General features: G+C 43.1%; 1 protein-coding gene across 2 annotated transcripts in view; it reads left to right on the top strand.

The window, feature by feature from the left end:
- The first annotated feature begins 4084 nt into the window (after nucleotides 1-4084).
- Nucleotides 4085-21060, top strand: part of LOC115110189 (junction plakoglobin-like) — a 67865-nt gene continuing 50889 nt past the window's right edge. The window contains exon 1 of one of the 2 annotated variants that reach the window (XM_029635620.2): nucleotides 4085-4219. The gene's annotated coding sequence lies outside the window, so the exon portion shown is untranslated. Of the gene's footprint in view, nucleotides 4220-4384; nucleotides 4407-21060 lie in introns of those variants that run through there. The other variant, XM_065010043.1, reaches the window with a different exon arrangement.

The raw sequence follows: 21060 nt of genomic DNA, 5'->3' as shown, positions 1-21060 counted from the left end.
TAAAGTAAAGCCCCTGCTGCTGACAGAAAGATATTGCTCAATCTGTTCCAAAAACAGGGCAGTAAATCTAATGGGACTGGGAGCTCACCAAGATCCACACAATTGTTGGGTATTGTCAGGGGCGGACTAGGACCAAAATTGGCCCTGGCATTTCTAACACATTGGACCATTGCATTCATTGAGTCCCCAATTATTACCAGATAATGATCATTTTGCACACACACAAACAAGATATATTTAGACAGGCAGACGAGGCTAAAACCGTGCCAGCACATCCTGGATTTGCCCGAAATGCCAGATGGCCAGTCCGCCCCTGGGTATTGTTGTGAAGTCTGGTCTAGAAGTAGAACAAATCCCTGTCCTCACCCCAACCCCAGAGGTTTAGGCAAAATGGTTAGGTCTTACCATAAAGACAGTATTTAATTAACAGCTAACACAAGCCAAAATGTTAATGTATCGTCTTTATCGCCTTTCTATTGGACTACCACTCAGGATGTATTTACTGCAATGCATTTCATTGCACAGTTCACACAGTATCCTGTGCATATATGATGAATAAACTGTGATTTGACTACGAGAGTAGTAGCCTTGCACTGCTGCTGATCGTGCCCTCCAACCTCTCTGTGGGTGTGTGTGTATGTGTCTCACAGGGGTTAGGATAAAGGAAAGAGATCAATCTCAGTGTCTCTGTGATAATTGAAAAAGTCATTTTCTTCTTCATTCATATCTCACATGGCCTTTCCATCACTTCCCAAACAGTGAGAAGCCTTGAACTTTGACCACAATTAGATGCCAACGTAAGAGGAATGTACATTCCTAAGTAGATAGCTCAAAGAAAATCATCATAACTTCACCCACACGGTCACATTTGGCATTAAAGCCCCTTAAAACGAACGGAAATGGGTTTGAACGTTCACTAAATAATGAAGTCGGACAGAGACAATATGAATGGCATCGTTTGTTTTCTGAGACACTCCATCGTGCTGTTGTTTGTGTTTATTTGAACCCATTATGAAGTGTGCTTCCCTTTAAATCAGTTTCTCATTTATTCAGAGAAACATGTCAAGTAGCAAAACAATCAATGTCTCAGCAGATAACTGGCAATTAAATGAGAAGGAAGTCACAAGGTCGAGCACAATTCTTAGATGGGCACCCCAGTGTGAAATTGGTTGAGTTAATTTTCTCAATCCAAGTCGCTGTCATGGGCCAACCCACACAAATACACTATATATACAAAGGTATGTGGACACCATGCAAGGGGAAACATGTAGGAGCAACAACGGCTCAGACAGAAAATGGTAGGCCACACAAGCTCACAGAACGGGACTGTCAAGTGCTGAAGCGTGTAATTAGTCAAAATAGTTTGTCCTCGGTTGCAACACTCACTACCGAATTCCAAACTGCCTCTGGAAGCAACGTCAGCACAATAACTGTTCGTCGGGATCTTCATGAAGTGGGTTTCCATGGCCAAGCAGCCACACACAAACCTAAGATCACCATGTGCAATGCCAAGCGTCGGCTGCAGTGGATTAAAGCTCGCCTCCATTGGACTTTGGAGCAGTGGAAATACGTTCCTTGGAGTGATGAATCAAGATTCACCATCTGTCAGTCCAACGGACAAATCTGGGTTTGGAGGATGCCAGCAGAAAGCAACCTGCCCTAATGCATAGTGCCAACTGTAAAGTTTGGTGGAGGAGGAATAAGGGCCTGGGGCAGTTTTTCATGGTTCAGGCTAGTCCCCTTAGTTCCAGTGAAGGGAAATGTTAACGCTACAGCATTCAATGACATTCACAAACTTTGTGGCAACCATTTGGGGAAGGCCCTTTCCTGTTTCAGCATGGCAATGTCCCCATGCACAAAGCGAGATCCATACAGAAATGGTTTGTCGAGATCGGTGTGGAAGAACTTGACTGGCCTGCACAGAGCCCTGAACTCAACCTCATCGAATCGGAACGCCGACTGCGAGCAATGCCTAATCGCCCAACATCAGTGCTGACCTCCCTAATGATCTTGTGGCTGAATGGAAGCAAGTCCCTGCAGCAATGTTCCAACATCTAGTGGAAAGCCTTCCCAGAATACTGAAGGCTGTTATAACAGCAAAGAGGGAACCAACTCCATGTTAATGCCCATGATTTTAGAATGAGATGTTCGACGAGCAGGTATCCACATACATTTGGTCATGTAGTATATGTTCTCACAGATTGTGGATTTCTCTTCCAGCACACTAGCTGCAAACCTTTTATTCTTCTAATTCAACTATTCTTCTTCATATTAGCCACACAAAAGACTGTGATTGATTCATGGTCATTTTGTGACTAGACATGTGTTGTCATATTTTCAGAAATATGTCCAAATATCATAACAGATGCCTGATAGACAAACCAAAATGGTTACTCGTACACCATGTGAAGAAGTGTCAGGTCAGGAGAGGACTGAATCCAACCTCTTAGATATTTTTTTTAACCTTTATTTAACTAGGCAAGTCAGTTAAGAACAAATTCTTATTTTCAATGACGGCCTAGGAACAGTGGGTTAACTGCCTGTTCAGGGGCAGAATGACAGATTTGTACCTTGTCAGCTCAGGGATTTGAACTTGCAACCTTCCGGTTGCTAATCCAACGCTCTAACCACTAGGCTGCCGCTTTGGGGCGGCAGGGTATAGCCGTCATAGAGAACAGAGACTTGTCACTGGAGTTTTTCTTTCACACATTCTTCCTTGTGTGGTGAGCTGGTGGTTTGTGGTCCAGTTGGTTAGGCCCTAAGTGTTTTTCAGTGTACAGTATGTTCTCTGGTCAATGAAGTGGAACACATGATAGGAACACATATATGGAGTATGAAGGTGGGTGCAGAAAGACAGGTTAGACTGACATTGGGTGTCCCTGGCCTAAACTGACCCGTCTGACCTCTGAGCTCTCTTAACCTACGCACACACATGCACATATACACACTTGCATGCACACAACTACACAAACACTTATTTGTATTTGTTAATTTTTTAAATTTTACCCTCTTTTTCTCCCCAATTTCCTGATATCCAATTACAATCTTTTCTCGTCGCTGCAACTCCCCAACAAGATCGGGAGAGGCGAAGGTCGAGTCATGTGTCCTCCGAAACATGACCCGCCAAACCGCGCTGCTTAACACCCGCCAGCGTAACCCGGAAGCCAGCCGCACCAATGTGTCGAAAGAAACATCGTTCAACTGACAACCGAAGTCAGCCTGCAGGCGCCCGGCCCGCCTCAAGGAGTCGCTAGAGCACGAGAAGCCAAGTAAAGCCCCCTAGGCCAAACTCTCCCCTAACCCGGACAACGCTGAGCCAATTGTGCGCCGCCCTATGGGACTCCCAGTCATGGCCGGTTGTGAACAAACCCGGGTCTGCAGTGACGTCTCAAGCACTGTGATGCAGTGCCGTAGACCACTGGGTCACTCGAGAAGCCCTCACACACACTTCTAAGGCACATTCTGTATAAGACACACATTGATTCATTACTTTCACAATGCTTCTCTGTTGCCTCAGTGACAATCATACATCACAATCTTCAAGTGGAGAGGCTGGCTGAGTATAGTAGTTAAGAGGGATTATTTGGGCATAACTCTCTAATGAGGGCACTGAAAATTTAATTAGATTAGATTTACATAAGAAGAGCTAAATGATATTGCCCACATGTTTCATTTGGGTGTAATTATGGTGGCAGGTTCTGGAGATGTATGGGTGATAGGAAAGCAGAAACTTCAATGTTGTCTTTTTTGCTTAGATTGAAAACAAGTAGGAATTGTTACATTTGGTGAATTTCATATTCGATATTCTGTTTTTAAATTGTTCTTGAATGTCTCTTGATGATAGTTATTCCTTATGGTGTATCACAATTGCGCAGGGAGAAACATAAAGGAGAGGACACATTTAGGCTATTCCTCACTCCAGAACGAATTGAAAATTGTTACCGATATTGCGCAGACTTTTCAATTACCTTGTAATAACACTCTATTTGTTGATTTAGCCAATGACCGTTTCAACGACCCGCCTATTGGGTCTCTCTTTGTGCCATGGGTGGAGACTCCAAGAAATTGACGTTGTCACTGAACCGTTGCTCAACACATTCCCGACTTGCTTGGAACAGAGGGCTCCAGAACGAGCAGGCGAACACGGGGTTTAAGAAAAGTTTATGCTCGGAGTGCTGCGCGCAAGAAGGTCCTGAAACCGGCGATTTAATTGCGGAAGGTAACCAACCTGTCAACACATTGGCGTTCTGGGGCGTCGCTTCAGTCGTATGCTGTAACCTAGTGGAGTTTATTTGAGATAATGTCATGTTTTTTAGTGTTCGGAAAGCGAATGTTTTCTCTTCCGATCAAAGATATTCGAGCAACAGTGTTTTCTCCAACAAGATGCTGTGATGTGTTGTGAATAGGTATGGTAGCGTATTGATCAGATGTAGTTTATAGCATTATCAATACCACGTGACATTCCTTGCCAGCTACTGAGACTGATGTGCTCCCTCTGTGTCGTGTTTGTCTGGCATATTTTATTGTGTCCGTGAATGTAGCCAGCCAACCTTCCTGACATTCATTCCTATGATACGTAGCAGATGAGCGTTTCAGTCTTGCCAGATGTGGTACATTTTGTTTCGGTGGAATAGGCTACACATTGAGCTATATAATTGTTACCAGAATTGTCTCACACTTCTGCAATATTGCTGTTGCTTTTTAATCGACATTCTTTGGCTGTGACATGGGTGTACGCAACAACCCGTCGGTGCTAGGAGAAACTTGACTGTTTATTGATAGCAACTCAGGAATAACGGTGCATGCACCTCTATCTCCAAATAGGGATGCATGCGAGTAGAATAGCCTAGGCATGACTAGTTTGGTATAAGTAGCCTAGACTATTGTTTTAGCTCATTCTAAAACATGAAACTCACCCTGTTGTCAATTCACCAAATATTTGTGTGGTTATTGCAATATGCTCAGTCTTACCTTACCGTATGCTACAGTTGTGTCCTCATGTGCGTTGTGCGTGACCACCCTGACGATGCCGTCACGGTCATTGAAATTACATTAGAAGTTATTTTGTAGTGGTGTTTGTTGTGAAAATCGATACGTGAGTGAGTCGCATAAGTGCCACACCTATATCAAATTCTCTCACACGAGGACTCATGGTGAGCGTCAGTCATGTTTCCAAATTGTAGACTAGGCTACGTGTAAAAGGGATTGGAGTTCTTGCTCTTAGGGAAAATCAATGTTTAACTTTCTGTTTCGGAGTCAGGGTTGCCAGGTCTTAATAACATTTTTAGCCCAATGACCCCTCAAAACTCGCAGAAAAAGCCTGAAAACTAGCACATTTTTCTTCAGAGCAAGACAGGAGTTGCCACATTTATACAATAAACCCTTTTACCATACCAATAATTATTGCAATTGTAATTAATGAATTCGATATGTTGCAAGAGAACAGACAAGTTGCCCTTATTAAACTAGCCAAATCATTTTCCATCAATGGATGTCGATGTAACTTGTTTGACTGCTATGATTAAGCACAAGGGTATATGGCCAATATACCACAGCTAACAGGCTGACTACACCACTCGCGTTTCAAAATACATTTAGAAATCTATATTATTCAATTATTGCACCCATACTGCTCGCGCGTGCCAACGAGTGTCTGCGTTGCCAAGGGCTAAAATAGAAGTCAGTTCTATTTGTGAGGCAGATCCCTTTGCAAGTCCTGCCTCTCCCATCTCCTCATTGGTTTATAGAAGCAGGTACCTATGTGCCATCTGCTCATTGGTTATACCCACGTGGGTGACTGAAAGATGAACGAGGTCAGTGGCGGTAATGCACCTAATTTATGAAAGTTGCCAATCGCAATATAAAGTCAAGAGAAGAAAAAGCCTAGGAGGAGAGATGACTAGAAATTATTCGGTTGACCGTTTTATGTGTGGATTCATTTTCGGAGTAGAGGACCTTGTGCATTTTAGGTCAAATAACAACTCAATGTTTATATCCCAGGACAAATTAACTAGCAACAGCAATCTAGCTAAATAGGACAAATTAGCTAGCAAGTGCAAGCTAGCTATCTAAATTGCCATAAATGTTTAATGCTTTTCGACCAGTTCCCAAATTAATGTAATTGGTTCAGAGTTTGTTTTGATATTTTAACCTGCGTGTCGTGATCGCGTTTGGTGTAGGGGGACAAAATTAATTTATGCACGATGGCGTACGTGCGCAGCCCGTTTGGGTTCCGTGTAAGGGCTGTTCTTTAGCACGATGCGACACAGAGTGCCTGGATACAGCCTTTAGCCTACCATCAGTTATAAATGGCCCATTTACGAGATTGACTTGTTGTCATTTCAATAGGCATAGGCTACAGACTAAAATCTGGGTTTATGATTGTAATTCAACTTTGCCATGGTTTGCTTAGATACAGCTAGCCTATTGCCCCTGATAGGCCTACATATTATTTCAGATAGTTTACAGTAACCTGGCCATGATATAAGCAAGATGTAAATTGAACATTTTAGCAGCTTGCTTAGTTCAAATTAACATACTAATTTATTCAACATTAATAGCTTGGCGATTTCGAGGTAAGAAGTGCTTGTGTTTCCCAATAGCCTGCTGGAATAGGCTACTGAGGATGGGGTCATAATTTCAATCACTGAATTAAATACTAATAATATGTATATGATCTGAACTGCATGTCAACAACAGCCAGTATTTTTTTTTAACCTGTAGCCTAATCTGACTGACTGTTACAGTCAATATAATGCGTTCGGCATTTGCGATAGAGCTTTTATAACTTCCAAGTTAATGAACTAAACATGGCCATTTAATAATTGCATAATAACACAAGGTTACAAAAACAAAACACTGAAGTTATAGGCTATTTATTAAATATGTTTGCCAGCTCCAGGTAGGCTACACAATGGTAGCCTGCAGTAGCCTACAATGGCATATAAATTAATAGGCTACTTGATGGCCAACAGATGCAAATGTATCATTCTCCACATTTAATGTCAGTTTCATTGAGGATTTTTCCCCATAACAGAAGCACACCAGGGAGTTCCATAACTTCCACTTCAAATTTCCACTTACCCATAAATGACAAGTTAAAGAGCCTACCTACAACTGGTAAAAAGTTGTCACGATGTGCAGGTGTGCTGCTGTCTCCTCTCACTCACATGACTCAGCCAATAGTGGACTAAGTGGAATACTGCAGTGCTCTCTCTCAACACACACATACCCCTGCTTCATTGCCTGATAGTCAACAGCAGCAGGTCACAATGCATAGATTTGTATTTTTTTGAAGAGAAATGCCATGGCGGCCACCGTGCATGTAGTAGTAGCTCAAAATCCTGCAACCTACGACCAATACATTTTCATCCCTGACAGCGTTTTCAAAGTAGCCCAATTTGAGGGAATACTACGGACTTGGCAACCCTGTTCGGAGCATATGGAGTGAATGGAATTGGATTGGATTTTTGGTGTATTCTGAAAACGCAACCTGGTCTAAGATCATTTCATATTATTCTGTATGTAAATCCAAGACACTCCATTTAGTTTGATGTTTTACGTTTCGTATGGTATGTTACAAATGTTATTAATTACAATTCGTATTATATGTTACGAATTTGCAAAATGTACAATATTTTAAGAATTAGCTAAACATATGATATGTTACGAATTCTAGCTAGGTGGCTAACTGTAGATAGCTGGCTAATGTTGACTAGGCTAGGGGTTAGGGTTAAGGTTAGGGTTCAGTTTAGGAGTTAGGGTAAGGGGTTAAGGTTAGCGTTGAAACTATTCCTTTGAAGTTTTTCAATACATTTTAATATTTGTAGAGACTTAAGTAAATACCTGTAGTCAACTTGTGCAATACATTGGGAGATAAACCAGATTGCGTACTTCATTTCACCTGTCACATTATTTTACATTATGAAGATTACGTAGTTCCCCAGAATAGTTGAGCCAGTCAAGTGTTGTAAATAGCACCAGGGGAGAAAGCGGAAGCAGGTGAGTCAAGCCGTGTAGTGACAGTCGCGTTTAATAATGAAAGTCAAGTGTTTTTTTCCCTCTTCAATAGAGTGATCAGGGACTTGCAACTATAGTTTTCCTTCACAGAAAATACATTAGTGCAACACATTGGGCAGAAAATAGCTTCATTTTCATCACATGGCTACCGAAGTGGAACACTATTCGGCTGGTAGGCACACAAGTAAATGAGCTTACAAAGAAAAAGCAAGTTATTTTTTGCAAAATCGATGCATAGCCGTAATATTCCTAATGTTTATCATAGAAAGAATGTAGCCAGCTACATTTTCTAATGTTTTGCTTAAAGATAATCTTGCATTTATCCAAGAAAAGTTGTCTGGCTACACTGCGAAATTACCGGAGAAAAGTAGCTACATTTCAGTCATAGCACTGTCTGCTGATAGAATGCCTGTTCCTGAATTCTCATCCGAGTGGTGAAGGGCAACTGAAGCAGAAAATGAGTCTGATGCCAAACAGAAATTACAATAAGAAGCATTTTATTCCTGCATTTACAAAACACCGCAAAATATGCATTAAAAAAAATCGGTGTGAAAAAAGCAGAATTTTGCGTTAACCCAAACCCTATATTTAACTTGCTAGTTCATCTAAGTTTCAGAAGTCAAATCCATTTGATTATTTATTTCTACAGCTGCCACTATCTTGATTTTCTTACATTTTTTCCTCCTCTTCGTTCTCGGCCCCTCTTCTCCTCCCTATCTTCTCTGAGCAGAGCAGGGAGGCCCGTTGCCCTAGAGACTCCAGATTCCACAAAGACGCAGGGTGTACACATGCTGCTCCAGAGCCAGTATTGTTCTTCCTTCAGACAAGCATGCGTCAAAACGTTGTTAATTTGCACGTCTCTCGTTTACATTCGCTTTTACATGTCCAAACTCACCAAAAATGACATTCGGTAGCTCCTACCTATATATGTATAACTTTATGAGCTGGATTGCCTGTCTTTGTAATTTGTTTATTATCTTTTGTGCTCGTTAGCATATTTAGCGATCAGCCTCCATGGAAATTCACTATTATTTGTGCTAATTTTGTTAGCATTCTGGTAATAGATTCCCAAGAGGGTACTAAGCCGGTAATACCATATATCCCAGTATAAGAGAAGGATGGTATGATGCTATGATAATCTGGATACCGCCCAATCCTAGGTTAAGGGAAGGGTTAGCTACAAGGGTTAAGTTTAGGGTTAGGGGAAGGGTTAGCGAACATGCAAAGTAGCTAAAAAGTAGTAAGTACTTGAAAAGTTGCTAAAATGCTAAAGTTGTCCATGATAAGATTCAAACTCGCAAACTTGACTTACTAGACGTTTGTATTATACACCCACCCACCCACCCTGGCCAACCACCCTTTTCCATCTGTTTTATGTAACCATACCAAACGTAACATATCATACTAATTTGAGTACCTTTATTTAACTAGGAAAGTCGGTTAAGAACACATTCTTATTTACAATGACAGCCTACCGGGGAACAGTGGGTTAACTGCCTTGTTCAGGGGAAAAAACAACAGATTTGTACATTGTCAGCTCGGGATTCAATCCAGCAACCTTTCGGTTACTGGCTCAATGCTCTAACCCAGTGGTTCTTAACCTGGTTTCGGTGAGTCAGTCTCAGGGGTTCGGCGGAGGTCAAGACACACATCCGACTCATGTGATTCGTGATGACACGCCCGCTTGGCCATCATTGGCTGCAGGTGATCACGCTACATCGCTTGGCCTATCTGTGCTGCAGGGAATTTGGTGCGCTCAGTACTCGACTTGTGACTGTCGTGATGGTACATCTTGTGATTTCTTTCTTAATATTTTAATCCCTTCATGCTTACTATGTCGAGCAAAAAAAGAAAGTGGTCGGACGAATATGTCCAATATGGATTCACATATATAACGGAACGTGATGGGAGTCAGCGTCCTAACTGCATGATTTGCAATGCCAAGTTGAGCAATTCTAGTCTAGCACCGGCAAAACTAAGAGAACACTTCCTTAAGCTGCATGGAGATGGAAAATACAAGAACACAACACTCGCTGAATTCAAGGTGAAGAGAGCCAGATTCGATGAAAAGGCTACTCTGCCTGTTCTCGGCTTTGTACCCATCAACGAACCGATCCTCACAGCATCGTAAGAAGTTGCTTACCTGATCGCAAAGCAGGGCAAACCACACACCATTGGTGAAACACTCATAAAACCAGCTGTGTTGAAGATGACGAATATCATGCTGGGAAAAGAGGCTGAAGTTAAGTTATCCCAAATTCCTCTTTCAAATGGACACCATCAGTGACAGAATAGAGGACATGAGTAAAGACATCTTGGCTCAAGTAGTTGCAGATCTGATTTCAAGCCCGGCAAAATTCAGCCTTCAACTCGACGAGACCACAGACGTTTCCAATCTAAGCCAGCTTGCTGTATTCGTGCGCTATGTGAAAGACGACGTGATAAAGGAAGATTTTTTATTTTGTAAGCCTCTTACAACAACAACTAAGGCAGCCGATGTGAAGAAACTTGTGGATGACTTCTTCAAAGACAACAATCTTTCGTGGGATATGGTTTCTGCAGTTTGTTCGGACGGAGCTCCAGTCATGCTGGGAAGAAAGTCTGGTTTTGGTGCGCTAGTGAAAGCCGATGCACCACACATCATTGTTACTCATTGTACTCTGCACAGGCATACGTTGGCAACAAAAACCTTGCCTCCAAAACTGGCAGAAGTATTCAAAATTGTAGTGGAATGCGTGAACTATGTGCGAACTAGTGCTCTGAGGCACTTCAGTGAGCTGTGTAAAGAAATGGGCTCTGAATTCGAGGTACTTCTGTACCATTCTAACGTTCTGTGGTTATCCCGGGGGACAGGTTCTGAATCGTGTTTTTGCCGTGCGTGTGGAATTAGCCCTGTTTTTGCAAGAGCACCAACATTGTCATGCAGATTGCTTCAACAATTCTGAGTTCATTCTCATTTTAGCGTACATGGCTGATATCTTCGCAGCTCTCAATCATCTCAATCAAAAGATGCAGGGCGGTGGAGTCAACATCATCGAAGTGGAGGAAACCTGAAGGCTTATCAAAAAAAGCTACCGTTATGGAAACGACGAACAGAGAACGACAACTTCGCAAACTTTCCCCTGCTGGACGACTGTGTAAGTAAGATCGAAGATGTATCTGGAATCGGAGACATTTCTGTACCCGCGGAACTGAAGCAAGCAATTGCCACACACTTAGATGAGCTTGCAAAGTCTCTCGACGGATACTTCCCTACAAGAGAGTCATATCCAGCATGGGTGAGACAGCCGTTCACATTTAGTGTTGAGACAACAGATGTCAATGTTGAATACCTCGATGAAATCATTGAAATTCAGCAGAGCCAGGGTCAACAGCAACTCTTCAGAACAACAACGCTTTCAACGTTTTGGTGTCAACAAATGATAACGTACCCTGTTATTGCTAAGAAAGTTCTGAAGATTTTCATATCGTTTGTTACAACATATCTTTGCGAGCAATCCTTTTCGAGGATGCTGGACATAAAAACGAAGAAAAGGAACAGACTTTGTTGCGAAAATGACATGAGAGTGGCACTTGCCAAGGTGAAGCCGCGCATTTCTGAACTGGTCTCTGAAAGGCAACAGCAGAAGTCACACTGATTTGCAGTAAATATTAATTATTATGTTTTTGTTTTTGTGTGAAAATCATGTTTTGATGATTTTGTTCTTTGAACACAGTGATGTTGATGCACGGTTAATTTTGTGCACCAGTAAAACATATACCTATGTTTTGAATTTGAAAAAAATCATATTTTATTTTTCCAATTAAGAAGGGTTCGGTGAATGCGCATATGAAACTGGTGGGGTTCAGTACCTCCAACAAGGTTAAGAACCACTGCTCTAACCACTAGGCTACCTGCCAATTTTCATTTACTATGTTACATCTAGTCTATGAGATCAGGCTGGAAAACGAGTTGCTAAAAGAGCTTGTGACAGTGGATGCTCTGCTTTGCTTTCTACAAGCCCCTATCAAGCACCTATCAACTGCCACCGCTCACTCCATCTCTCGCGAACCTACTACGGCCACTTTAGTCGTTAATAATTATCCCCTTGTGAAAATAGGGTATGGTCATTTTCTTGTCCAAATGCTATAAAATTGCTGTCATTCAGTTGCTCATTCAGCAGCTCTCGTTTCCCCCCTCATATTATGCCTGTGATATATAGGCTACAGCATTTTTTCCCTCTCCAAATAGCTTTTTTCTTCTCCCCATAGACATTTCCATGTGGCAAACTATTCCTCTTCTTTGAATTACTATCATAATGGTTTTCCTCCTTTCCCCACCTATTACATCTTCACGTGCATCCTGGTCGGCAGTAGCCTTTGAAGACAGTAAGCCAGGTTGCTATGGGTGCTAATGAAATCTCATTTCTAACTGGTCGGTTGGCAACTGACGTCAAACTTGGGCAGATCTCAACACCCACGATAGTTTTCAGGTTATCAGGTGAATCCAGTAGTCCGTATTTCAACACCTAGATGGCTGAATACTTATGTGAAGTGTCAAAGATGGATTATTGCCTAGTTATCTAGGGACAACCTGAGCCAACTGAAGCCCGGATACAGGTTTTACCCAGGTGACTGACATAATGTGTTTGTCAGGTGGAGAATTGAACCAACTGGAAGTTCAAACATAAAGCTTTTAAAGCCGTGGCTGCATCTTGTTGCATAAGCTATTCCTTCCATCTTCCTATTTCTCTCCACTTTGCTGATCAAGGCTTAATTTACTGGGAAACTATCAGAAACATGCCTATAGCCCCATCTTGCCCTCTATTAAGTGGAGTTTCATATTGCCTTCCGCCATTTCAGTATAAAATGCAGTCTCTGTATAGCCTTGATCAGTGGTTACCAAATTGCTTACAGCACTTTTACAGTTGTCTTGCAGTGTTTGTTGACACTGTTGTTGAAACTGGCCATCAAAATCACTTCTCTTCAGAGAGGTGTGGCATCTTGCCCATGTGCCATGAAACTGGCCATCAAAATCACTTCTCTTCAGAGAGGTGTGGCGTCTTGCCCATGTGCCAGAGACCAGGAGGAAGTACTGCCAGGGCCCCGGGTTCACACAGGTCCACAGGGACTGGTTTATGGTTTGGGTTAGGATTACGTTTAGGGTTAGGTAAATGTAAATACATTTTAGGTCCCCATGAGGATAGAAGAACTAAACGTGTGTATGTGTGTTCGTCCGACCGTCTGGCGTGTTGGTAGTTGTCTTGTGTTGGGGTTTAGTTTGTTAGTTAGTACTCTAATTATTCTAGTAACAACAGTATGTTGTCACATCCGTGTGTGGTATCTGCAGGTTTGGCTGGTGTGTGTGTCTGTTGTACATACGTGCTTAAAGGTGGGTGAGTGTGGCGTCAAGTGTGTACTAGCTACATCTGTGGATTTGGTGTGACTGAGTATTTGTGTGGGTGTGATCTCTGGCCTGGGTGTGTACAAGTGGTACATCTGTGGGTTATGCAAAGGGATTGTTTCATACAAGGCTTCTTCATTACTAGAGACCTGTGATACGTGGTTGGATGGTGGGAACAGCATGCTCCTCCCCTTCACTTCATCTCTCCCTGCAACATATACTTGGTATGACCATGTGTTATGCCGCCTCAACATGGGATTTATTTTCAAGGCGACGCTTTGTGGGAGAATGATCTTAGGCCTCAATCAATGGACTCTTCTTTCATTTCTCCAATAGCTGTTGGGGTCTTCTGATGGTGGAATAGCATCAAAGCAATGGGCGGGGGGCTTCAGGTACTGTAAACCAGATGGATATTGTCAACAACATCCCTCAAAGGTCAAGGAAGATTCACTAGGTCAGGTTCAAAGTTGAACTCAACTAGAAACGACGCCAAGGCCTCCAATTTAAAAAAAAAAAACCCATCCCAATTAAAAAACAAACTCATCAAAGCGAAGATAACGTCCGTATGAGCACAGCTTTAGCCCTGTAAGTGCAGCTCTGTAATGGTCCTTAGGGTATTGCTCAATTTAAGGATCACTTTGCCTTTAAAGCGGCTGAATGTCAGGAGCATACTAATTGCATCAAATGGGAAGGAAAGGCACAGTGTTAGACGAGTTCTGCGTGCGCCTCAGTGCCAGAACTGAAAGACTATACTTAATCAACAACAAAAAATACATTGCAGACACTTTTAAGGTAAGCCGCCATTCAAGACGAAAACGAAGGCCCCTTCCTCTTATGGTACCTCTGAAATCATGAGCCCAGATTTAAAGGGACTATGTCAGTGGTTGCCATGGAGAATTTCAGCACATTCCAGCCGCAGGTGTGAGTGAATGTGATTGAAATTGGACCACTCAGAATTGCTTAGAAGTGAAACCCTTCAAACAAATTCACACACACAGCCCCCCTTCTCTCCCCTCCTTTCACTCTCTCCCTTACCTACACACATTCCAACATTTACATTTACATTTAAGTCATTTAGCAGACGCTCTTATCCAGAGCGACTTACAAATTGGTGCATTCACCTTATGACATCCAGTGGAACAGTAGTGCATCTAAATCTTTTAAGGGGGGGGTGAGAGGGATTACTTTATCCTATCCTAGGTATTCCTTAAAGAGGTGGGGTTTCAGGTGTCTCCGGAAGGTGGTGATTGACTCCGCTGTCCTGGCGTCGTGAGGGAGTTTGTTCCACCATTGGGGGGCCAGAGCCAACCATCCATCCAACTGCTGCCAGCAGTGTAAGAGCGCTAGCCAACATTATCTTTCTGTTTCTTTCGCCCATATCATCAGGGAAAACCTGCAGACGGAGCCTGACACGCTAAAGGCGCTTCCCCTGTGGAGCCTTTCTGCTTATCCCCTACCAGCTGCTCACGTCGCGATATCGCCGACTCCCTTCTCCCCCCACCCCCTTATTCTTCACACACCCCTTAGCGAAGCTTCAGGGATATTGCAGCCCCACTACTGCCTGCCAACACGCCCCCCACCCCCCACCCCACCCCACCCATGCCCTCACCTCCCTTGACAAACTCTCCATGATTCATCTGTGGAGTATGTCAATTCTCTCCCTGAGTGAAGCGGGTGTAATCGTGAGCGGCAGATTCATGACAGTGTCAGTGTAATAAGTGTCCTCTCGTCGTCAGGTTTGGACCATGACAGTGACAGTATGATAGGTGTTACGATTGGTGTAAGTGGTGGTAAAAAGGAAACTGGGTTGTGTGCACGTGAGTGGAGAGTGCTTTGCTTTGCCTGGAAGATGAGGTTTATAATAGACAGGGTCTGTTAAATATGCCGTGCTAACAGTCAGGGGTGTTGGGCGAAAGTTTGATGTTCCGCAGGGCTCAGGCTGACAGCAGTGTCTGGTCCTTTCAGAGGAGACTGGTTTGAGGCAGTCAGCCTAGCTAATCTCATTCCCCCCGCCATAGTGGAAGTCCATACTCTCTCTTTGTCTCTCGTTCACTCTCTCTTTCTCACTCCATCTCTCCGCTCCAACCCATCCAACCCATCCCTCACCATGCTGGAAGTGCCTACCCTCTTTTTCTTTATTTTTCTCCCTCACACATTGTCTCCAGCTCTCTCCCTCCTCCAGCCCTGCTGCTTGTACTCTAACTGTCAGGGACCTGTGAGAGAGATGGCAGGTTACACCTGGAACAGCTAGTCCTATAGTCTCCTACTGAGAGTGAGGTCTGCTCTGGTCCTCTTCCATGCACGGTGTGTGTGTGTGTGTGTGTGTGTGTGTGTGTGTGTGTGTGTGTGTGTGTGTGTGTGTGTGTGTGTGTGTGTGTGTGGCCTTGTCTGTAGAGGGCACACATTTGCGTGGGTATATGTGCTCTGCATGCCTGTTATTATGTGTGTATGTGCTGATCAGTGACAGAACTGGCAGTGGATACTGGATATGACCACTGTTGTCAAAAGCAGGTGTATTATCCCCATGGTTATGTAAGGCCTAATTATTATACAACCTGTCCGTTTGGTGTATTTCTATGCTTCCCGCCGACCAGGATTTCTCCCCCGTGCTCCGAGCATTATTGTCCCACATCTACTGTTGCCGGAACACTACACTACACTGCCCTCGATAGTCTGACCCAAATACTCTATGTGTTCAAAACGACGCTGTTGTTCAAATACCTTGTAGAACATTCTAGTGCTTTGCATAACCACTTAACTATGCACTTTATACACCAAACCTAGGTCTTTTTGTAATAGTCTGAACACTCCTGATATTTTAAACGTTGTTCTGTATATAGTTTAAACACTATACAAAACACTATACACAGTGATTGAAAGAGTGACTGAGCGCACGGATTCTGTATGTTTTTCTGTTGCTCATTAAGATTTTAGTCTTGGGGGTGTGGTTCGATGTGGCAGTTACTTAAGTTTGCCCCTCATTGGACACCATAGGAACAAAGCTAGTATCACTTCCTCAAAATAGTCCGAATGATTCTAAGATAACTCAAGCAATCTGTCATTAATTTGGATGTTTTTGCCGAGGAGCTTTTAGTTAGCAATTTTACTAGCTAAGGTGTTTGGTGCAGTATTTCGCAAGTCAAAAAAATGTGTGACGCTGTTGTCTTATGTAAACCAAGTTTGACCTGCTGTGCTGCTGGCCAAGTCTGTCTCACTGTCTGTGTGCAGCTGTACGATTGGATAGACCACAATCACTGCAACTGTTTATCCCATGCTAGTCGGCAAGTCAGTATTGTCGAAATCAAAACCCAACCGTTAAGTAAGTTACGACTAACTCATGTACACAAATCTCACAAAACTCTCTTTTAGATTATACTGACTTTATGACAACAATGTAACTACTTGCCCATTTCTAGTCAATTTTGGCATTGGAATAAATGTTTCGGACTAATATCGATGTCACATATGTCATTTTCAACTAGAGAAGTTGTTTTTGTGAGTTCAGTTCTGCTTTAAAGAGTGCACTACGTAGTCGTCTTAAGAGTTAACTGTACCCTTTAAAAGAGTGCACTACGTAGTGGTCTTAAGAGGTAACTGTACCCTTCATTCTGAATACCACAAGGTAGTTCTAGTGCAAAGACTTCACACAGCATCATACTGAAGACATGACACTCTTGACACTCAACTTGACCTCTTACAGCAGTCAAAACACTGCTACTACTCGCACTAGTCAAAACAACACCAAATGGTTTAGAAAGAAATACACGCAGTAGTGAAAATGCTGCTTTGCCCACAATAGTTAAAAACATATTCTGGACTCACACACCATCAAATGGCACCTTAACAAGAGTCATCTTCAATTAATCTTTAAAGGAGAGATGTGGTTGATTATTTCAGCCTCTGTGTTTACGACACACTTTACTGAGCCAATTCCCTCCCCCTGTTTCTAAGAATGCTTTTCAATTTATTTCTTGACTTCCCCTCCACCTTTCCTCCTTTGTGTTTCCATATTGATTGTTTTGACATAAGCCTTCATTTATTTGAATTATAGGGGATGGCAACCTAATTGAATTGGCACCTTGTGGTATAATGACGGTAGCTCAAGGAACAGAACAATGAGGCGCTCTAGTCAACGTGCATCGATTGGAACATGAAAAAAAATGGAACTGACTGAGTCATCCGAAATGGCTCGCAAACAATCCACTTTAGCCTTGAATGACCAATGTTGTCTGTATATTTGATCATTTCATTGAGGATGCCATCAACGCCACAGGCCTTTTTGGGTTGGAGGGTTTTTATTTTGTCCTGTAGTTCATCCAAGGTAATTGGAGATCCAGTGGGTTCTGGTAATAGTTAATAGTTGATTCTAAGATTTGTATTTTCATCATGTATATGTTTTTGCTGTGTGTTCTTTGTTATAGAGCCAAAAAGATTGGAGACGTGGTTTACCCATACATCTCCATTTTGGATAGATAATTCTTTGTGTTGTTGTTTGTTTAGTGTTTTCTAATTTTCCCAGAAGTGGTTAGTCTATGGATTCTTCAATTACATTGAGCTGATTTACAGTTCCTTCTTTTCCCGTAGTGTATTTCTGTATTGTTTTAGTGATTCACCATAGTGAAGGCGTAGACTCAGGTTTTCCGGGTCCCTATGTTTTTGGTTGGACAGGTTTCTCAATTTCTTTCTTAGATTTTTGCATTCTTCATCAAACCATTTGTCATTGTTGTTCATCTTCTTCAGTTTTCTATTTGAGATTTTTAGATTTGATACGGAAGCTGAAAGATCAAATATACTGTTAAGATTTTCTACTGCCAAGTTTACACCTTCACTATTACAGTGGAATGTTTTGTCCAGGAAATAGTCTAAAAGGGATTGAATTTGTTGTTTCCTAATTGGTTTTTGGTAGGTTTCCAAACTACATTCCTTCCATCTATAGCATTTCTTAATATTACTGAGTTCCTTTGGCTTTGATGCCTCATGATTGAGTATTGCTCTGTTCAAGTAGACTGTGATTTTTGCTGTGGTCTGATAGGGGTGTCAGAGTGGGTTGACTGTGAACGCTCTAAGAGACTCTGGGTTGAGGTCAGTGATAAAGTAGTCTACAGTACTACTGCCAAGAGATGAGCTATAGCTGTACCTACCATAGGAGTCCCCTCGAAGCCTACCATTGACTATGTACATACCCAGCGTGCGACAGAGCTGCAGGAGTTGTGACCCCGTTTTTGTTGGTTATGTTGTGCCTAAGGGGGCATATGGGGGAGGGAAGGCTGTCTTCTCCAGGCAGGTGTTTGTCCCCATGTGTGCTGAGGGTGTCAGGTTCTTGTCCGGTTCTGGCATTTAGGTCGCCACAGACTAGTACATGTCCCTGGGCCTGGAAATGATTGATTTTCCCCTCCAGGATGGAGAAGCTGTCTTCATTAAAGCATGGGGATTCTAGTGGGGGGATATAGGTAGCACACAGGAGGACATTTTTCTCTGTTAAGATCATTTCCTTTTGAATTTCAAGCCAAATGTAAAATGTTCCTGTTTTGATTAATTTAATGGAGTGAGTTAGGTCTGCTCTATACCAAATTAGCATACCCCCTGAGTCCCTTCCCTGTTTCACACCTGGTAGTTTGGTGGATGGGACTACCAGCTCTCTGTAACCTAGAGGGAAACCAGTGGGTCCGTCTCCTCTATACCAGGTTTCTTGTAGGTTGACAATGTCTGTATTTACAATTTCTTTGATGAAGTCCAGGTTCCTGCTCTTTAGGCCAAAGGCAGATGACCTCAGGTTTTGGATATTCCAGGATGAGATAGTGAAGGCTTTGTGTTCCATAAAGTGTCCAATGTTGTTGGTCGTGTGGTTTGGCCTCAGGCCAGTAAGTGTGAGCAGAGCCTGCTGAGCATCTGGTACATGCCATTGGCATGGGCTAGTGTAAGAGTGGGGGTTGGGCCTGTTTGCCCGCTCACGGCCTGGACATATGTGTGACTTCCATGTTGAGGCCCACTTTGCAGGGGTGCGGTGCATGGGGTGGGTAGGAGGGGCATAGATCTGATCTGAGGGGGCCTAAATGGGGTGTGGGCATGGTTGACTTTGGGGGGTACTGATTAGTTGGGGTGGGTGTGTGTATGTCGCTGGTGGTGTTGTGGTCTGGATGTAGGTCCTCTTGGCGTGGGTCCTCTATGTGTAGGTCTGGGGGGGGGGGTACACCGTTACTGTACCATTACTGTTCCAAACTTATAGGGATTTATATTAGCTGATTCAGAGTCCTCATCTAGTGTCTAGTATCCTGAGTTTCCACCCCTCGTTAACACCCCCTCTCTTAACAGAGGGGTAGTGTGCTAATATAGCACTGTGCCATGCCAGGGGATGGTCTGTGTGGAAGATGAGGTTGCAGATGTTCCCATTTTTATAATTGTCAGCAAAAAAGTGTCTCTTGATTTTCCATAAGGAGCTTCATTTTGTGATCTTTTCTTGCCTTATCATTCTTTACATACACAGGGTAGTGTATTTTAATTACCTCTGAACAGCGGGAGGCGCTTCTAAGGCCTCTCCATTTGGTTGGAGTCGACTGTGTGACTCTCCTGCCATTGTTGGGCTAAAGGGCTTTGACAGCTCTCACTTGACACGTCAGTGCTAATTGAAGTTGTATCAAGCTTGGCAGCCTTCATTTAGCATTCAGTCCTCATAAAGTCATGTGATATATTTTCTTCTTGGCTTTTGGAAATAAAATATAGCTTCAGACTAAACATTACTTACTCAGTTGCAGGTTGTATGGTGTTTTCGGGTTTCTGTTATTTTCAAGCTCATTTGCTGTATAGCGTTGGAATAATACTCTTTGGTAGTTGTAAACCTTCCAGGTGATTACGTAATTCTGTCCAAAATCAGGTTGGAGGTTTTGAGTTTTGATTTGGAATGAAGGTTAGCTGTAGAGGGTAGCATCCTGTATATATTCCTGACAAAAAAATCCAAGTTTATCTAACTCTAAATCTATATTGTTTTAAGAACATGGGGAAAAATGCAGGAGCTCATCTGAGCATGACCTCTCTCTCTCTCTCTCTCGCTCTCTCCCTGTTTCTCTCTGTCTGTGTGTGGAGGAAGAGTTCACTCAGTGTGCGGATTATTTCTCCCATGAGGCCGAGGGGGGGAGGAGAGCCCCGTCTGTCAGATCTGCCCACGTTGCCTTGCGGTTACCGTGCCAACCCCTTGGGTCGGAGGGTGGGAGGGAGGGTGAGTGAAGCCAGGTATCTGCAGGCTGTCAGGTCTCTGCCAGGTCTCCCCGCGACAGACCAGACCAGACCGGCTACATCTTATTCAAATGGCCTTTGCATACACTGGTCTTGTAGTCTACTTCTGTTCTCGATGTGTGTGTGTGTGTGTGTGTGTGTGTGTGTGTGTGTGTGTGTGTGTGTGTGTGTGTGTGTGTGTGTGTGTGTGTGTGTGTGTGTGTGTGTGTGTGTGTGTGTGTGTGTAAGCCTGCTGAGCCATACAGAAGTCAGGATGACTGGAGGACAAGAGGGCGTAGGAGGGCCTAGGTTTTGGCCTACAAGCTTCTCTCTCTCTCTCTCTCTCTCTCTCTCTCTCTCTCTCTCTCTCTCTCTCTCTCTCTCTCTCTTCTGTCTTTCTCTCGCTGTCTCTCTATCTCTCTCTCTTTCTCTCTCGCAATCTTCCACTC

Source organism: Oncorhynchus nerka, linkage group LG26 (assembly GCF_034236695.1).
Source record: "Oncorhynchus nerka isolate Pitt River linkage group LG26, Oner_Uvic_2.0, whole genome shotgun sequence".
NCBI classification, from domain to species: domain Eukaryota; kingdom Metazoa; phylum Chordata; class Actinopteri; order Salmoniformes; family Salmonidae; genus Oncorhynchus; species Oncorhynchus nerka.
Note: the sequence above shows the minus strand (reverse complement) of the source record. Positions and strands in the feature narration are given on the sequence as shown.